The sequence below is a fragment of the Manacus candei genome, unplaced genomic scaffold (genome assembly GCF_025592945.1).
Source record: "Manacus candei isolate 608988 ecotype Guabito, Panama unplaced genomic scaffold, ASM2559294v1 h1tg000054l, whole genome shotgun sequence".
In the NCBI taxonomy this organism is placed as follows: domain Eukaryota; kingdom Metazoa; phylum Chordata; class Aves; order Passeriformes; family Pipridae; genus Manacus; species Manacus candei.
This window is the reverse complement of record NW_026138102.1, coordinates 1,738,872-1,755,214: the sequence shown is the minus strand read 5'-3', so window position 1 is coordinate 1,755,214 and position 16,343 is coordinate 1,738,872. Positions and strand designations below refer to the sequence as shown.

General features: G+C 39.8%; 1 long non-coding RNA gene across 1 annotated transcript; it reads left to right on the top strand.

The window, feature by feature from the left end:
* The first annotated feature begins 231 nt into the window (after window positions 1–231).
* LOC127477577 (uncharacterized) lies at window positions 232–16,083 on the top strand. Its single transcript, XR_007906984.1, has 3 exons — window positions 232–370; window positions 13,800–13,925; window positions 15,837–16,083. It is a non-coding gene; the product is annotated as an uncharacterized LOC127477577 (long non-coding RNA).
* Window positions 16,084–16,343: the final 260 nt, after the last annotated feature.

Genomic DNA, 16,343 nt, shown 5'->3' with positions numbered 1-16,343 from the left:
CCAAAATGCACAACAGTCCAACTTCAGAAAGGTACTTAAGTTGTTCTGTTCATTCAGAAACCAGTCTGAACTGGTTATTCAGGTTATTTGGGCACATGAAGGGATTCTTGAGGTTGTCCTGTGGCGGGCAAGGAGCTGGACTTGGATGATCCTTGTGGGTCCCTTCCAACTCAGGATATTCTACATCTCTATGACTCTATGGTTTCATTAATTGTTAAGGAATTGTAATAAGGTGCAAGGAGCCAATTGATTGCTCAAGTGTAAACACTGTGCTCCTCATTTAAAGTCTAATAATTTCCCCAATCAAAAAGCTCTCCTGTCTATAAATTATCCCACCATCTCTCACTGAAGAAAACAGATCCTTTCAAAAGTAAGTAAAAGAGTATTCATTATGAACAGTCTGTATGTGTGAAATATTGCAGTAGAGGTATAATTACACTGCCTTTTTTAGATCTATTACATTATTATATCATCCCAGAGGTGTTCATATACTGTAGTGATGAGTGTGGGACTATTTCGGTGTATTTTGAGATAGGTAATAATATATTTGTATTGCAATTTTCATACTGAAGGAGTCCCATGAGCTTCATGTAATAATATATCCCGGCTCCTGCCTGGAGATGGGAGAGTGGAAATGAATCAATCCATTATCACTGCTGGATTTTGTCAAATAAACCAGTCTGACATTGTCAAACAACCACTCATCAAAATAAGGGTTCCTTTCTTTTGGACATCTTGGGAAGGCAGAGTGTTCAAGGACCTTCATACTCCTAAAGACATGGAACAGATTGGAAAGTGAGACTCTAATAATCAAAAATGATCCCAGATACTACATGACACTATGCTCAGGGTCATGGAAGAGAAGAAGGGCAGAGTCTGTCTGTAAGAGGTGCACAGGGGAGCAAATCTCATGTTCAGTGCATGAAACTTGATGAGCTTGGAAAAGAAAAGGATTCAGGGAGAGAAACAAATCCAGGTATCATTCTTGACACTGCCTGGAGAAACAGTATGGAGAAAAGATGTTACTTCTCCAAGCAACTGGGAGTAGTAACAGTAGGAACAAAAAAAATTGCAGGACTTGTGGATCAAGGAAATAATAAAAGTGTGAAGATCTTCAGTGCATCATATCGTAACATTCATAAGAAATAAAATTCAATTTTCTCAGATAAAATCATCAGCAATGGAACTTGATCATTCTGGACTGATCTAAGCTGTTCCCAGTTTGCAGCTTGAATACACATATTTTATTTTAAAGCAAAAGGCTCAGGGTACTTAGTGCCAGTGGATTGCAGTGAATAAAATTGTCCCATAGGATCACAGAACTTATCCTGAAAGGGACAGGAATGCAATGAATGAGAGAGAGATAGGAAGAGAGGAGGCTGTTGGAGAGCTTTGCAGAGGAGGTGACAGCTGATCAGACTTAGACTGTCCACACACTTTTGACCAGAAGAATCTGGACAGGATTTAATTGTAAAGTTATCATGGGTATAGAAAAGAAGAATGGTGGAATCCACTCTTCAGCTTTTCAGCATGAAGTGCTGGGGTTTTAATTGTGGATTCAAAATCAGGAAAATTTTTAAGGAAAGAGGAATTGTATAAGCCTCTTCTGGAAGTGGAGAGAAGAGCTGGATTCAAACCTAATAGGGCAATGTCTGGTTCATATTAGGAGGGATTAGAGCAGAACCTGGCAAAATACAGGCAATTCAACAATTCTATCCCATTTGTGCAGCAAGGGACTTTAAGTGCTCCACCATTATGTACCATTAATACCAACCTCGCTGGCTGTTGATGTTTTAAACAGTCTAGAATTATTTTATGTGATTTAAACAAAATTGTAACACAGGTCAAATCCGTCAGGGAAGAAATTTCCAAAATAGGTGTAGCCACTTCTTAATTGCAGCTTTAGCTGATGTCAATATTTGACTGAATAAATGTCTTGTGCATTATAATTCTCTTCTCAAGAAAGAGAGTTAAAACTTGCTATTTTTTATTCATTCTTCTAAATTAAGTAAATTAAAAGTAGAGAAGAAAGACAGTAACTTCAAATATCAATAGGCTTTTCAAAGACTGGTATTGAGAGAAGTAGAATATTGCATTTTAATGAAAACACATTAGGCCAATTTTGTTTTCAAAAAAAGAAAGGATTAAAAATATAGCTACACAATATGCATTCACAAAACTTCATAATTGCATATGAAAATTAAATTAAGGGGCAAGACTTTCAATTCATGCAAGCTGATTTATCTCTACTGACTTTAGTTAACTTTGCAGGTTCATACCAATTCTATTAGCATCTTTCTCAGAGCATCACTGAGATTAAACCCAACAACAATAAGAACTAAAACTCTCTGTAAGCAAACAAGTCCTGCTCAAACCACGTCAGTGATGAGATCTGAACTGGCTTCTCAGGGTTTTGAGCAGTGAAAATCTTCAATGGATACTGCAAAACCTCTTTGAGCAACTTGTTCCTCTGCTTGATGGTCTTCATTGTGGAAAAAAAAGGTTTTTCTCATGTCCACACCATTTTTCCTTTTAACACTGGAGCACTTGGATTTGAATTATAATAATGTTTCAAACAAGCAACCACAGCTCAACAAGTTTCTGAGTGTCGGTTGAGCCTGGATAGCTGATAAATCACACTCCTTGCTCCTTGTAAAGAGTATCATGACTCACTGTGTTTGATTCTCTCTCACTGAGGTTCAAACCAAGGTGCTTTATTTCAGATTTCCTGGGTGCTGAGAACGTACACGTGGTCAGTGCCTGCACTGAGCTGACAACTGCTGACTGTTTAAACCCTCAGAACTGGGCTGTGTCTGGCTCAAACAAAATTATACGTGAATGACTTGCACATTGAGGGTTTGCAGAGACAAGAAAGTTTCCTGGATCATATTTGCAAAAGAACATCCACCTAGTTCCGGCTGTCTCCTCCCAGTACTTGCTCTCCTTGGGAATATTTATCACAGGAAAAGGAGTACAGTTTTTTTCTTGATTTGATGATAAAAATTTTTGAAAGAAAGAGAAGGATTATGACAAACACTAGACTGTCTTAATCTCTTATAAGTTCATTGATTTTCTTGTTAAGCCTGCTTACATTGCAGACATCAAATCAGTATCTCAACTTCTAACAGAGCACTTAAGTGTCCTCTTGCATTTTTGTTCAAGCCCCACAGCTTGTAAAAGCAAATGCTTAAATCCCTCAAAAACCATGACTGGAAGAGCAAAGCCCGTGTGTTATTTCTTTGCAAAGAGATATATTTTATCTAGGATACTCCATACTGGCTTTAAAACTGGGAAACATAACATGAGTTTTTGTGGTAAGAACATACATATTTGCACACACTATATATTATTATTTATTTATGGCAATTTAAAAACTTTAGAGCTCAGGAGCCAACACAGAAATTACTCAAAGAAATAGGAGGTTACTGAAACATCAATATGAGAGTTATATATATATATATATATAATTCAGTATAATAAGCTTTTAGTTTTGCACTCTGAAGTGTAAATTTTTTACTCAAGAAGATTTGTAATAACAAAAATTCAAAAGCAGTGCCAAGAAAATATCATTTGATATTTTGGATATTTTCCACTTTCAGAGCCCCGAGGCAAGTCCATGCTATTTTCAGGCAAGAAGAAAATTCAGCATTTAGACTGTTTGCCTGGTTACTGCCTGCTCTGCAGTGAGATAATGGTCATGCCATCAGGCAGGCTGGGGACTAGTGTGACTTCATGGCCTGATCCAGTATGGAAAATCCCATGTTCCAGACATTTGAACATTACATTTGATGCTACAATACCTATTCCTTGAAGCTCAGGAATTAGAAAGCGCATCAGAAGCTGCAAGATATTAAAAGAAAGTTAAGCCAGGGGGAAATTTAAATGATTTAATCAGTATCTTTGAGAGTGAAATGTTGTCAGCAAAATTCTGATAGGGAGGAAGAGCTGACAGAGGCCCTGCATCCTCTCTGTTCCATCTACAGATAATTTTTTTACTGGAGGGGAAGAAAGTAGCACTTGCACCCTCCTCTCCCTTTCTAAAAGCCTGTTTGTAAGGCAGGGACACAGATTTAGGATTAAGCTGACCTTTCCCTTTCTCTCATGCTCTGAAGTTGCAACAAGTGGACCTCAAGATGCCTGTTAGACACAGGGCTCTGCCTCTGCTCCCCCACCTAATTCTGATTTCTCTGCTCCTGCAGGATGTGCTGTCTTTGAAAAATAAAGCAGGTCCAGAGGGTGTTTAAACACAGGGTGATACATCCAAACACTTGCAGTTTTTGCAGGAACCCAGAGGAGTTTATTTCAGCTTTGCAGTGCTGGGTTAACGGTTGGACTTGGAGGTCTTCTCCAACCTTAATGGTTCCGGTTTGTCCTTAGAGAAGGTTAAGGCTGTGCTCTCACTCCTCAGTCTCTCACTGTCTTGATTTCACTGGAATTATGCAGATTTCAATCAGCTTAAAAACTGCTCCCTTGGAAACAGCTTTTCCATATATACTCTGGTGTGGGTCCTGCTACTGGTAACTTGCTCTTGGAGCTTTGCATTCATTGAAATATAGTCCTTGGGGGTCATTAAATATTATTATCTTCCCCTGTCCAGACTTCTGTCTCACAACACCATCACCAAAGACTTTTCTGCTTAATTTTTAATTTTTCCTGTGTCCCTATTTTGTGTATTTTGTATATGTTTGGGACTTCTGGGAATGCTAAGTAATAGTCCCCATTGGCTATTTCCACATAGAAAAAATCCCTCCTATTTCCTTGCCAGGAACCAAAAAAACTTTGAAAGAGGCAGGACATGGTCACAGCAACAGTCTTCCACATGTTCCTGGCCACTCCCATGTCCCCCAAGTCCTCTTTCATTGTTGCAACAATTCAGGAAATGCTCTGTGAGGTGGTAAGTTCTGAAGGTTAAAAAGAGAGAAAGGACTGAAATGACAGAAGCAGAAATCCTGCCTCAATGTCAGCCTGAGATTTAGGCCAGCAAGTAAAGCTGAACAGATTTTGTTCTAGTTTTCTACAAAACAAACAAGAAGAAATCACAGAATTGTAGAATCATAGAATGGTTTGGGTTAGAAGAGACCATTAAAGATGGAATCACAGAATTACAGAATAATTTAGGCTGGACAAGACCCTTAAGATCATTGTGTCCAACCATAAATCCAGCACTGTCCGGTGCACTATTGAACCATGTTCCTGTGTGCCACATATACACATACTGATCCACCACTGCACTGGGCAGGCTGTCCTAGTGCTTAATTAAAATTAATTAAAGTGCCTTTCAGTGAAGAAAACTTTCCTAATATCCAGTCTAAATCTCCCCTGGCACAGCTTAAATTCATCTCCTTTTGTCCCACTACTTGTTACCTGGGAGAAGAGACCAATCCCCACCTGGCTACAACCTCCTTTCAGGCAGCTGTGGAGGTCAATAAGGTCTCCACTGAGCCTCCTTTTCTCCAGACTGAGCCCCCCCAGCTCCCTCAACTGCTCCTTGTAATACTGTTTCTCTAAAGCCTTTACCAGACTCAAAGCTCTTTTTCGGACATGAAGACCATCTAGTCCAACCCCCCTACCACGGGTAGGGACATCTTTTACTAGACCAGGTTGCTCCAAGCCCCACCCAACCTGGCCTTGAACACTTCCAGGGATGGGGCTTCCACAACATCTCTGGGTAATCTGTTTCAGTGTCTTACCAACCCTCATCAAAAAATAAATTTCTTTCTTGTGTCCAATCTAAACTTGCCTTCTTTCAGCTGAAAACCATTTCCTCTTGTCCTGTCACTACAGAATTTGGCAAAAAGTCCTCCAAGCAGACATCAAGTTTATTGTGTCTTTAACTCAACTAAAATAACTCATTATTACCAGCTCTGGAACACAGAAGAATCTCCCTGCTCCTTCCCAGAGAAGCTGCAGTCCGGTGGCACTGCATGTTATTGAATGTGTTGTAATTAAAGACACTCGAACAAACATGGCCAGGAGAAACAAGAAATATTGTTCTTATTATCTCAGCTTCATATTCAGGAAATTAAGCCCCACCACAGAGAAGGACATTTCTCTGAAGTCATGCACACATTACTTGAATGGGCCAGAGACAATCCTTCCCTTGAGGACAGGTGTGATGTCTTCATAGCCAGGCTCAATTTCCCATCCACTGAGAGCTCCATGTTGAACATTTCCTACTTTTCTGATTTTCATAATATTCTCATTTTCCCTGACTACCAGATCTGCACTGATCTGTCTGACACTCCTGTCTTTTGTTAAGCTTGCCTTTCCCTTACTCTGATTCAGCTCTGGATTTGAATCACTGATTATCTGTGAATATCTTTAAGGAAGAGGTATCTGGGGTTTTTGTGTTCCTGCCAAGAACCAGCGTGGGGGTTTGGACAGTGAGAGAAAATAGTCAAGGAAAATACCCAAAAGTAGCCACCACATGCAGGAAAAAAGCCACTGCTTAAATCAGAACTTTAGACTGGAAGACGTAATCTATTTAAACTCACTTTCTGGTGGATAAAAGAATGGAAAAGAAAGCACTTTCATCAAAGTTTTGTGTCCTTGTCATTTTCAATCAAACTCCACATTGCTTTTTAAAGGGATCATAAATGACAAAAAGGTTTGAATTGGGCCTTGGATTCAAAATTGCCTGTAATGTTACGTGTATAAAGTATGTAATGAAATTCTGTGCACACCAAGAGTGTACAGAAATGTCATCATATTCCACAAAACAATTTTGGGACAAATAATCTAAATTGGCTTATAAGGCCAATTAATGTAATCTGAGAATTAAAAAAAAAAAATAAAAGGAAGAATGACATTGAAAAGGAAAGAAAGAAACAGGTCAAGTCCAAAAGAAAAGAATTTGAAAGGAAGTACAGAAAACCAGATCCAGCACCCCTATTTCTGTAGCTACACAGTTTGTTTAGAGATGCAGAGAGAGGAACGAGGCCTCATCCACTTTTTAGTGTTTTCTAAAAGTTATGGGTTAACATTTTTCTTTACTGGAACTGTGTGCAGTTTTCAAGGCTGTAAGAGGAGCTGGTATTACAGGCAGAGAGATAAGAAAAATATTAGTAATAACACTCCATAAACTCTCTGTAAATGTTTCAAAAAAGCAAGGCAGGTATCTAAAGAGCAAATATAGACAGAAACTTAGGGATGTGACTTTATAGCACCTCTCCATCCTCCACAGAGAAGTGAGGAGCCTGTTCACCCCAAGAGTGGATGGTAAAATCCAGGGAGGTTTTCAGTTCCCACACGCCATATTCTTAGTAACCCATGAGAAGAAAAATCAAGGGTGCAGGTTAAAATGGAGCTGTTGCAGTGACATACAAGGCCCCCCAGTCTTAAATTAATAGGGAACTATCTCTAAATGTTGTCTTGGACTTTTTCTGAGACTCAACAGTTCTGAGCACTTTTCATACTCACACCTGAGTCAAGATTGAGGAGTAATTCCATTCCCACATGGGTGTGACAGTCTGTTCTTCTCTGCTCGAGCTTCCATCCCTGACATGGTCCTGGGGTAGTCAAGGGACAGAAAGTGTCCCAGTGTTGGAGTAATACCAGGAATTCTGAGGAAGACTGAGGATGTACCCAATCTAATCTCCAGGCAGACTTAGCTGATGACTTTTAGAAAGCAAGTATAAGCAGAGGGCACACGTGGAGAGATCTTTCCTTAGCAAAATTTCCCAGTCCTTTGCAATAGTTTCAACAAATTTCAGAGTCTACCTTTTAATTCAAGCAGTTGTCTTAGTAAATAATTACTTATTTGGTGCCTTTTTCCTTCATACACAACTGTAGCTCAAACTGAGAGGCCAGATAATCTGTGCTTTACTTGGATTCATGGAAATTTTCACAGGAAAGGAGAAGTTTGATGTGTGGCATCTGGTCTGGCACAGAGTGGTCATTCTTTCACTTGCCATCACAAACAACCATTAAGTATTTCCTTGCTCTTAAGAAATTCAGAGATCACTTAGGGGCACCACAATCTGGACATTTTCTTGGTGTACTAGAGAAGGTTAAATATCTCCTTTTCATTTTTTTTAAACATTATTCCACAGAGATTTATCCGTGCATTCATATTTCAATTAATTATCTTAACACAGTCAAAGGTTAATGCTAATAAACTAACAGGTTTTAGTTAAATTAAGCTGAATTAAGCTTGTATCAAGGGCTACCAGCTTAGTCTCTCTTCAACATAAAAATTTAAGATAGAACAATCCTCAGGTGTTAAGTACTTTGGAATAAGAGGTAAATTACCTTTTTTTTGCCTGGTGGATGGGTGTTAGAATTTGTATCTTCATTTATGTCTCTGACCTATTTAACCAATTCAAGTTGTAATAAAACACATTTCTGTCCTACAATAAAAAATGGAATAAGAGATGGTGGTAAGCCTTGGAAGAAAGAAGGGCGTGCAATGGATAGATGATGGAAAGAAAGAAATAGGAGAAAAATGGAAGACAAAAGACGGGTTTTGCCTTGTTTTTGCACAATGTGATCTTTCTCCCTTTCCTGGTTGATCATGACTAGTTCCTCTCTCAATTCGCATGTTGTACATATTCCATTACCCACTGCTTGGCTGAATTCAAGTCTGATTTTCCCTCAGTATTTTCATTAAATCATTAATCATCAGCTCCTTCAAGTGCTCAGGACATAGAATCTTGTGTTGTTTTGGCACTGGAATTAAAGAAATGGATGAAAATTCAAATAATTTTGATTTCCAAAACATTTTGATCTGCTCTGGGAGCACCTTCAAGATTAGACACACCTAAGGAAAGGCTGATTTCTGTGGATAAGACTGTTCATGAATTTGGAGTGTTAACCTTATCTGGCTGCCAAGTATCCAGCAAGTTTCTCTCTCATTTGAGCTCCTCAACAGGACAGAGGGAGGAAATAAATGAAGATACTTGTTAGTTGAGATAACAAGAGGGAGATCCCTCACCAGTTATTGTCATGAGCAAAGCACCCTCACCAATTACTGTCATGGGCAAAGCAGTCTGACCTTGGGAAAGACTCATTTATTGCCAATTAAAAGTAGAATAGAGAAAAACTAAAGCCACCTTCATCTCATTTCCACTGCTTCCCAGGGTCAATTTGACTCCTTCGTTCCAGATTCTTCGTTTCCTGATTCATGGTGACTCGGGGGATGTGGTCAGTTCATGTCTGCTGTTCTTTCCTCTTCATGCTCTTCCCCTGCTCCTGGGTGGGGTCCCTCCCATGGGATATAGGCCTTCCTGAACTTCTTCAACTCTGGTCCTTCCCACAAGCTACAGTTCCTCAAGAACTATCCCAGTGTGGGAAATCTCCATAGGGTACAGTCCTTCTGGAACAAACTGCCCACGGGGTCACAGGTGCTGCCATAAATCCTGCTTCTACATGGGCTCCTCTCCACAAGATGCTGACAGGACCCTGTTCCTTTGTGTGCTCTCCATGGATTGCAGCTTCCACCGGGGCACATCCACCTCCATGGGGTGCCCAAGGATTGCAGAGCAGATATTTCCTCCACCATGGTTCTCCATGGGCTGCAGGGGGACAACCTGCATTGGGATGATCTTCAGTATTGGGGAATCTCCCATCTGGTCCCTGGAGCACTCCCTCCCTCTCTTTCTTCTGTCAATCTCTGATTCTTATCTGAGCATCTCAGTGAAGCTGAGGCAAGCCCAGAGAATGGTAGATGAAATGATAAAAGGAATGAAGCCTTACAGAGACAGATGCCTTAAAAAAAGAAACTATAAGGCCTGGAATCCTTCACTTTATGAAGGACAAGGCAGATAATGGAAATGATTCAACATTACAACCCCGTGAAGATGGTGGATAAGCTGAATGTAACAAATCCCACAACGTTAGAGCTGGGGACACTCAATAAAAAAAGGTAAACTAGGTAAAACAAAGTACTTTTTTATACGATGGATAGTGAAATTCTGCAGTTTGTTGCCACAGAATAGAGGCAGACAGGATTAGAAGTTCAAAATGAAATTAAATAAATTGATGGACAGCAGCTCCATAAATAGATACTAAAAAGATTAGGCAGACCCTCCAGCATCCTTAATACATCATGTTCAGAGAATTCAAGGGGAATGAATGACAAAAAGTAGCCAGACATGTTTGCTTTTCCTAAATATCATTTTCTATTGCCCCTGTCACAGAGAATATAGGATTGGACAGAATATTGATATGAGCCACAAGATGCTCTTGGGTGCATCTGCATTGGCACTGCATCACTCAAGCACCTGGCACTGTACCTCTCAGTCAAAAAATATGGGTTGAAGTTTACCCTTTTAAGTAACCTCTGAGTGCTAAAAGGTCAGAAACTTTAAAAAAAAATTTGGGAATGTAGCTTGAGGCAGGAAGGTATAATTACAGGAGGAGACCAGGAATATTTTAAGTTGTGATAGGAAAATGGAAAGAATCACTGCCTGATGTTCATCTCTTTGAGCCTAAAAGAAAAAATTTGGCCAGAAAAACAGGAAAAGGGAAACTGATGTAGCCAGAAAAACAAGGATTTTTTTCTAGATGAGGAAACAATGGTTTGTCAGCACTAGACAGAGGAGGACAGCATTGCTCCACAAGCCAGTTCCAGTCTAGAGTGTCCATGCAGAGCAGGGAAGTCTGGACAGACACCCATATGGCTATTAAGTTTCTGCTATTAAGTTGTTTCTCTCTAGCAGACTAATTAGTGCTTTAATTAAAGCCAGTTCAAACAGACCCTGACAATGGTAGGGCTTCTAAACTGTAGTTTTTCAACCAGTGAACAGATAGTCTTAAAAATGTAGGGAAAACCAAAAAGAAATCCAAGGCAATGTAGAGCAGAGCTGTGAAAGGAAGTCACATCTCTGACACAACTCCACTGCTAGAAACACTTGTCCATATCCACTTTCTCTGTAGTTACCCATTTTTTCCGGATCTGGGAACAGTAAGAGTATGGGAATCATCTTTTTTTTCTTTTTTTGGGGGGCAATTCCAAGCTTTTCTTTCCTCACTTTCACCTAAGCTTTTTAAATGTAAAATAAAATAAAATAAAAAACCACAAACAAACAAACGCCCCCCCCCAAAAAAAAAAAACCAAAACCAAAACAAAAAAAAAACAACAAACAAAAAGTTTCTGGCAGAAGTAAGATCTCATTTTCACATGGACCATGTATTTCAGCATTATAAGCAAACACATACAGTTTTGGCAACTGTATCCAAAAGTTTGGATATTATGACAACTACTCACCTTTATAACTTTGTGTGTAAAGCCCCAAATATCTCTTCTTTTCTCTAAATTAGGCAATATGTGCCTGTCAGAACTCTTTATGTCATGGGCTATGAAGGTCTAATACCAGAATGAGTTCTTAGTAAAATCTCTTTGAACACAATGTTTTAGACTGATCAAGAAGTCCACTTTGCCCAACAGACAGTGCTTTTAAGCAAAGGTATAAATTTCTAATATACAGAATTCTAAAATAATTCCAGTTTTACTGACTTCTGGACATGACTGAACCAACCCTCTACCAAAAGCCTGGTTAAGTTCATACATCAGATCACTCAGGGTCTCATGAGCTCGCTTTTGAAAATCTCCAAGGAAAATGGCATCCCAGCCTTCTGTGCCCCTGTTCCAACACTTGACTATGTATTTTGTGCAGAATTTTTCCTTTATATCAAGCAGAAATTTCTCCTGTGACCACTTGTGTTCATTATCTCCAGTTCTTTCTCAGTACAGCCCTGAGGAGTCTGGGTCCATCCTCTCTGTCTTAGAATCACAGAATGGTTTGGGTTGGAGGAGACCTTTAAGTCCATCTGGTTCCGACCCCCTGCCATGGGCAGGGACACCTTCAACTAGACCAGATTGCTCCAAGTCCTGTCCAACCTGGCCTTGAACACTTCCAGGGATGGTGCAGCCACAGCTTCTATGGGCAACCTGTTCCTTAATAGTTCCTAATATTGTATTATTAATTCCTAATTTCCTAATATTATATTACAAATATGTCCAAGGGGGTGGCTACACATAAAGCTGAAACCCTGGAGGCCTTGCTTTCAGTCCGATGTTGTAACTGCTCAGTCCAGTGCCCTTTCCTTTACCAGTTCAACTAAATAAATTCACTTAGGAGCAAAACCATTCCTGTTCTCCTCCAAGCACAGCTCAGCTCATCCTTTGAGTCAAAGCAGAACAGATGTTTCCAAGCGTGAATTAACAGAAACCATTGCATATCAGGAGCATGAATTCCCTGAACTTCAGCCTCAAACAGAGGAGAGGAAAATGTGTGTCAAAGTGAGAATGAGCCTGGACATACACTGCATACTCCAGCACCTTTTTTTTTTCCATTTTTCTTGGTTTTTGGTTTGGTTTTTTTTATTTCTTATCAGTTGCAGGAACATGAAAGTGAATTGCTGTGTTTGTTCAAATGGCACGGAATCTAAAAGCAATTTGCGGTGACAAGGTCACAAGAGGCAAGCGGAGGCTTTTTACAACTCTACAGAGAGCTGGGGAGTATATCTATATTGTATATACACAGAGAGAAATACAAAATATTTTACTGTTAATGATACAGCCACAGAAAAAGAAATGGATTCAGCTCTACAGAGGGTGGTGTGTGAAATAATACTGAATTTTCTAGGCAACTTAACTATTTCCAGACTTTTTAAATGGGGGCAAAAGCAGAAGAGGAAAAACATGGATTCCTCCCTTTCAAGGGGGGTCTAGACTGGATATTAGGAAAAATTTCTCCACCACCAAAAGCGTGGTCAGGTATTGGAAGAGGTTGCCCAGGGAAGTGGTGGAGTCATCATCCCTGGAGGGATTTAAAAGGCATGTAAATGTGGTACTTTGGGACATGGTTTAGTGGTGGACCTGGCAGTATTGCATTAATGGTTGGTCTCATGATCTCAGAGGTGTTTTCCAACACTGATGATTCCAGGGTTCTGTAAGAGCAGAACAAGAACAAGATGCATGAGAAGGGTTTTATGCCCGATTGAATCATAAATTCTAAATCAAAGAGAAGAAATACAGAAGGATTAGCCACAAACATTTTTAGGCTTTTTAATACTTAATTAAAAGATGCCAGATTTGAGTTTGGATGTTAAAAATAACAATTTGCATACACATTTATTCACTGCTAAAAAAAAGTGGCTCAAAGTCTATTAAGATCTACAGGGTGGTTCATAATTATTTTTTAGGGATTTTTTTGGTGAGACACCTGTTTAGTTAAAAATATATTGCACAAGCAGGATAAACTGCTGGAGTTGAACTGGGCCAGAGGGGAAACCTGGAGGAATGACACTAAGATGGTATCTTAACTCTGAAATGTCCCCCTCACACAGCAGAAACCAGACTCCAACAAATGTTTTCTTTTGCAAAGCACTCCACAGATTCCAGGCCAAAAATTATTTTGCTTCAGGAAGATGAAACTCTCAGTAAATGAAACAACTTTTGAACACATCATTACAATACGTACAGGTATCATGAGCCTGAATTTTCCAGTATTCCCCTTTCCTCAGGAGAACTGCTCCCCATGTAGTGACCATTAGCCCAGTTACGGTTAACAGTCAACAATTAAAATTCTAATCTTCCCAAGGGATGCTCACTAGTAGTTGCAACTTGTCTCTGAGTTATTTATAAAGGTGATTCTAGACATAAATCAGACTCTTTGGAACCATGTTGATTGTGTTGTTAATTTGTCCTTCATATGTAAATTGTATGGAAGATTGTACTATATCAGGTTTTATTTTAAACCTACACCCTGTGAGCACAGTTGTGTCCTGGGCTGGGTCTAACTCTTCTGGTTTGTAGCAACATATGGTCTTAAACTATTCTCATCACCTTCTTCTAGAAATCTCTGCAGACTCCAAACCCAGCTGAAAATTTATGCTGAAATCCAACACAATCTGGATCACATCTTGTGATGAGAGATTAAATTCCTTTCTCTGGATGGGAAAACTCCCCGCATCGAAGGAAGGTGGCACAGGGGAAAGAAAACTAAAGAGACAAGTAAAAAATAGAATAGAAAAAAACCAAATCCCCAATTCTGTGATTGTGACATGCTGAGAATGAATATCCCAAAACACCAGAGATGCTGTTTTTTGTATATTCTCTGGAGACTGTCAGGAACAAATACCATAGTCATCTACTTCCATCTATTAGGGGTAATAAAGCACAGAGATCCACTTTGGGGTTCAGACACCCACTCTGGAGCGTGGGAAGGTGTTAATAGTAATGCAGAGAGACCAGACATGTTCAGAAAAGTTTGGACCCCATATGTGGTACAGAGAGGAGAACTTCAGTAGGTGTAAATCAGCAGAGCACGACTGAAACCTCCACCAGCTCCAAGTCTGCCCCAGTGGTTCCATTTGTCATCCATTAACACAAATTGGCAGGTTTGAAGGCTTTGTTTTGAAGCTGTGTCATAAAGAGCAGGTAGTGATTTTATGTGACGCTTTGCAATTATTGACTAATTTGAGGTGCAAAAAGGCTTTTAGAGCAGATATGAGCGCCACTGTTTTGCACACAGCTTTCCTAATTTCAAAGTTTGGAAAGGCACTAAGGCTTCAGCATATTGGAAGTTTATTTTTAAAAGTGTCTCAGAGTATATGATTCCTCCTCCTCAGAACAGGATGAATTAAATGAAGAACCTGCTGGGGATCCATCATTAGAATGTCTTACAGGGAACAGTCAGTGCAGTACGTCATTGATCCCTAATGCTGCAATATTTGCATTAGCAAAATGTTCCAACGCAGGGTGGGAGAGCTTTCAGATATCGATGAACTTGAGTACTTGGTTCACTGAAAGGAACATATAATGATGTCTATTAAATGAATTAAAATTTAGATGTTTATCATCTATTCTTCTTCACTGGTCATAGACTAACAGATAAGAACAGTGGCTTTAAGATTAAGGAGGACAGGTTTAGATGAGATATTAGGAAGAAATTCTTTGCTGTGAAGGTGGTAGAGCACTGGAACAGGTTGCCCAGAGAAGTTATGGCTGCCCCATCCCCGGAAGTGTTGAAGGCCAGGTGGAATGGGGCTCTGAGCAACCTGGGATAGTGGAAGGTGTCCCTGTCCATGGCAGGAGGGTGGAACTGGATGGTCTTTAATGTCCGTTCCAACCCAAACCATTCTGTGAGTCTATGAAACGATAAGAAATTATTAACAGGTAAGTTCACTAAAAATAGAGTAGCCCTTCTTTGGAACAGAAAGGTTGGGATTTTATTAGTTCCTATTTGTTAAGGTCCTGGCCTGTTCAGGAATTGAATCAACTCAATCCTATTTGGAAAACCCTAAAATAAAACAGAAATCATTTCTCAGAAGTGGGTCCTGCTGTAAAGCTCAACTGTCCTGATACCAGACACAGCAACCCTGCTGACATTTCACAGTTACTATTCAGTATCTTACATACCCTCTCTTTAGCAAATTTGTTGTCTTTTTGGGAGAATCCCAGCATCACAGACTTTGCCAATGCCAAGGTATTTAAGGGTAGAGTTATGGGATCACAGAATGGTTTGGTTGGAATGGACCTTACAGATCATCTCATTCCACCCCCTGCCATGGGCAGGGACACCCTCCACTAGACCAGGTTGCTCAGAGCCCCATCCAACCTGGCCTTCAACACTTGCAGGGATGTGGTGGCCACAACTTCTCTGGGCAACATGTTCTAGGACCTTATCATTCTCAACCTAAAAAATTCTTCTTCATCTCCAATTTAATTCTATCCTCTTTCAGCTTAAAACTATTGTCCCCTGCTCTGCTGCCTAAGGCCTGGTAAAAAATCTCAGTTTTTCTCACAAGCCCTCACAATACAACTTTTCACAATACATTTCTTACCTACCAGGATTATGTACTCAAGAACATTTGGGTTTTGTGTTTTTCAGGTTGTCCAGCACACAGTATGAAGAAGGAAAAGCAGTTTCTATAATCTTTTTCAAGACAGATTTCTCTCTCAAGACAGCAGATGGTCACTTCCCTCTGGTGCTGATACTGCTTTTAACTAATTTTTTTCAGCTGTGCTCACACATATATTAAAAAGACACAAAATACAGACAAGTTGCTCAAAGATCAGAGATGCTGCCATGCTGCATCTGAACTTGGATAAGTGGTTATCAGCTTCACTCCAGCCAGTTGAGCCTCAATAAACAGTTAGATTGGATATTAGGAAAAATTTTGTTCTTGAAAGGGTGGCCAAGAATTGGAACAGGTTGCCCAGGGAAGTGATGGAATCACTGTCCCTGGAAGTGTTCAAAAAATATTTGGGTGTGGTGCTTAGGGACACAGGTTAGTGATGGACCTGGCAGTGCTGGGTTAATGTTTGGACTCAATGATCTTAAAGATCTTTTCCAATGTAAATTATTCTCTGATTCAATAATTTTAATTACTGGGGT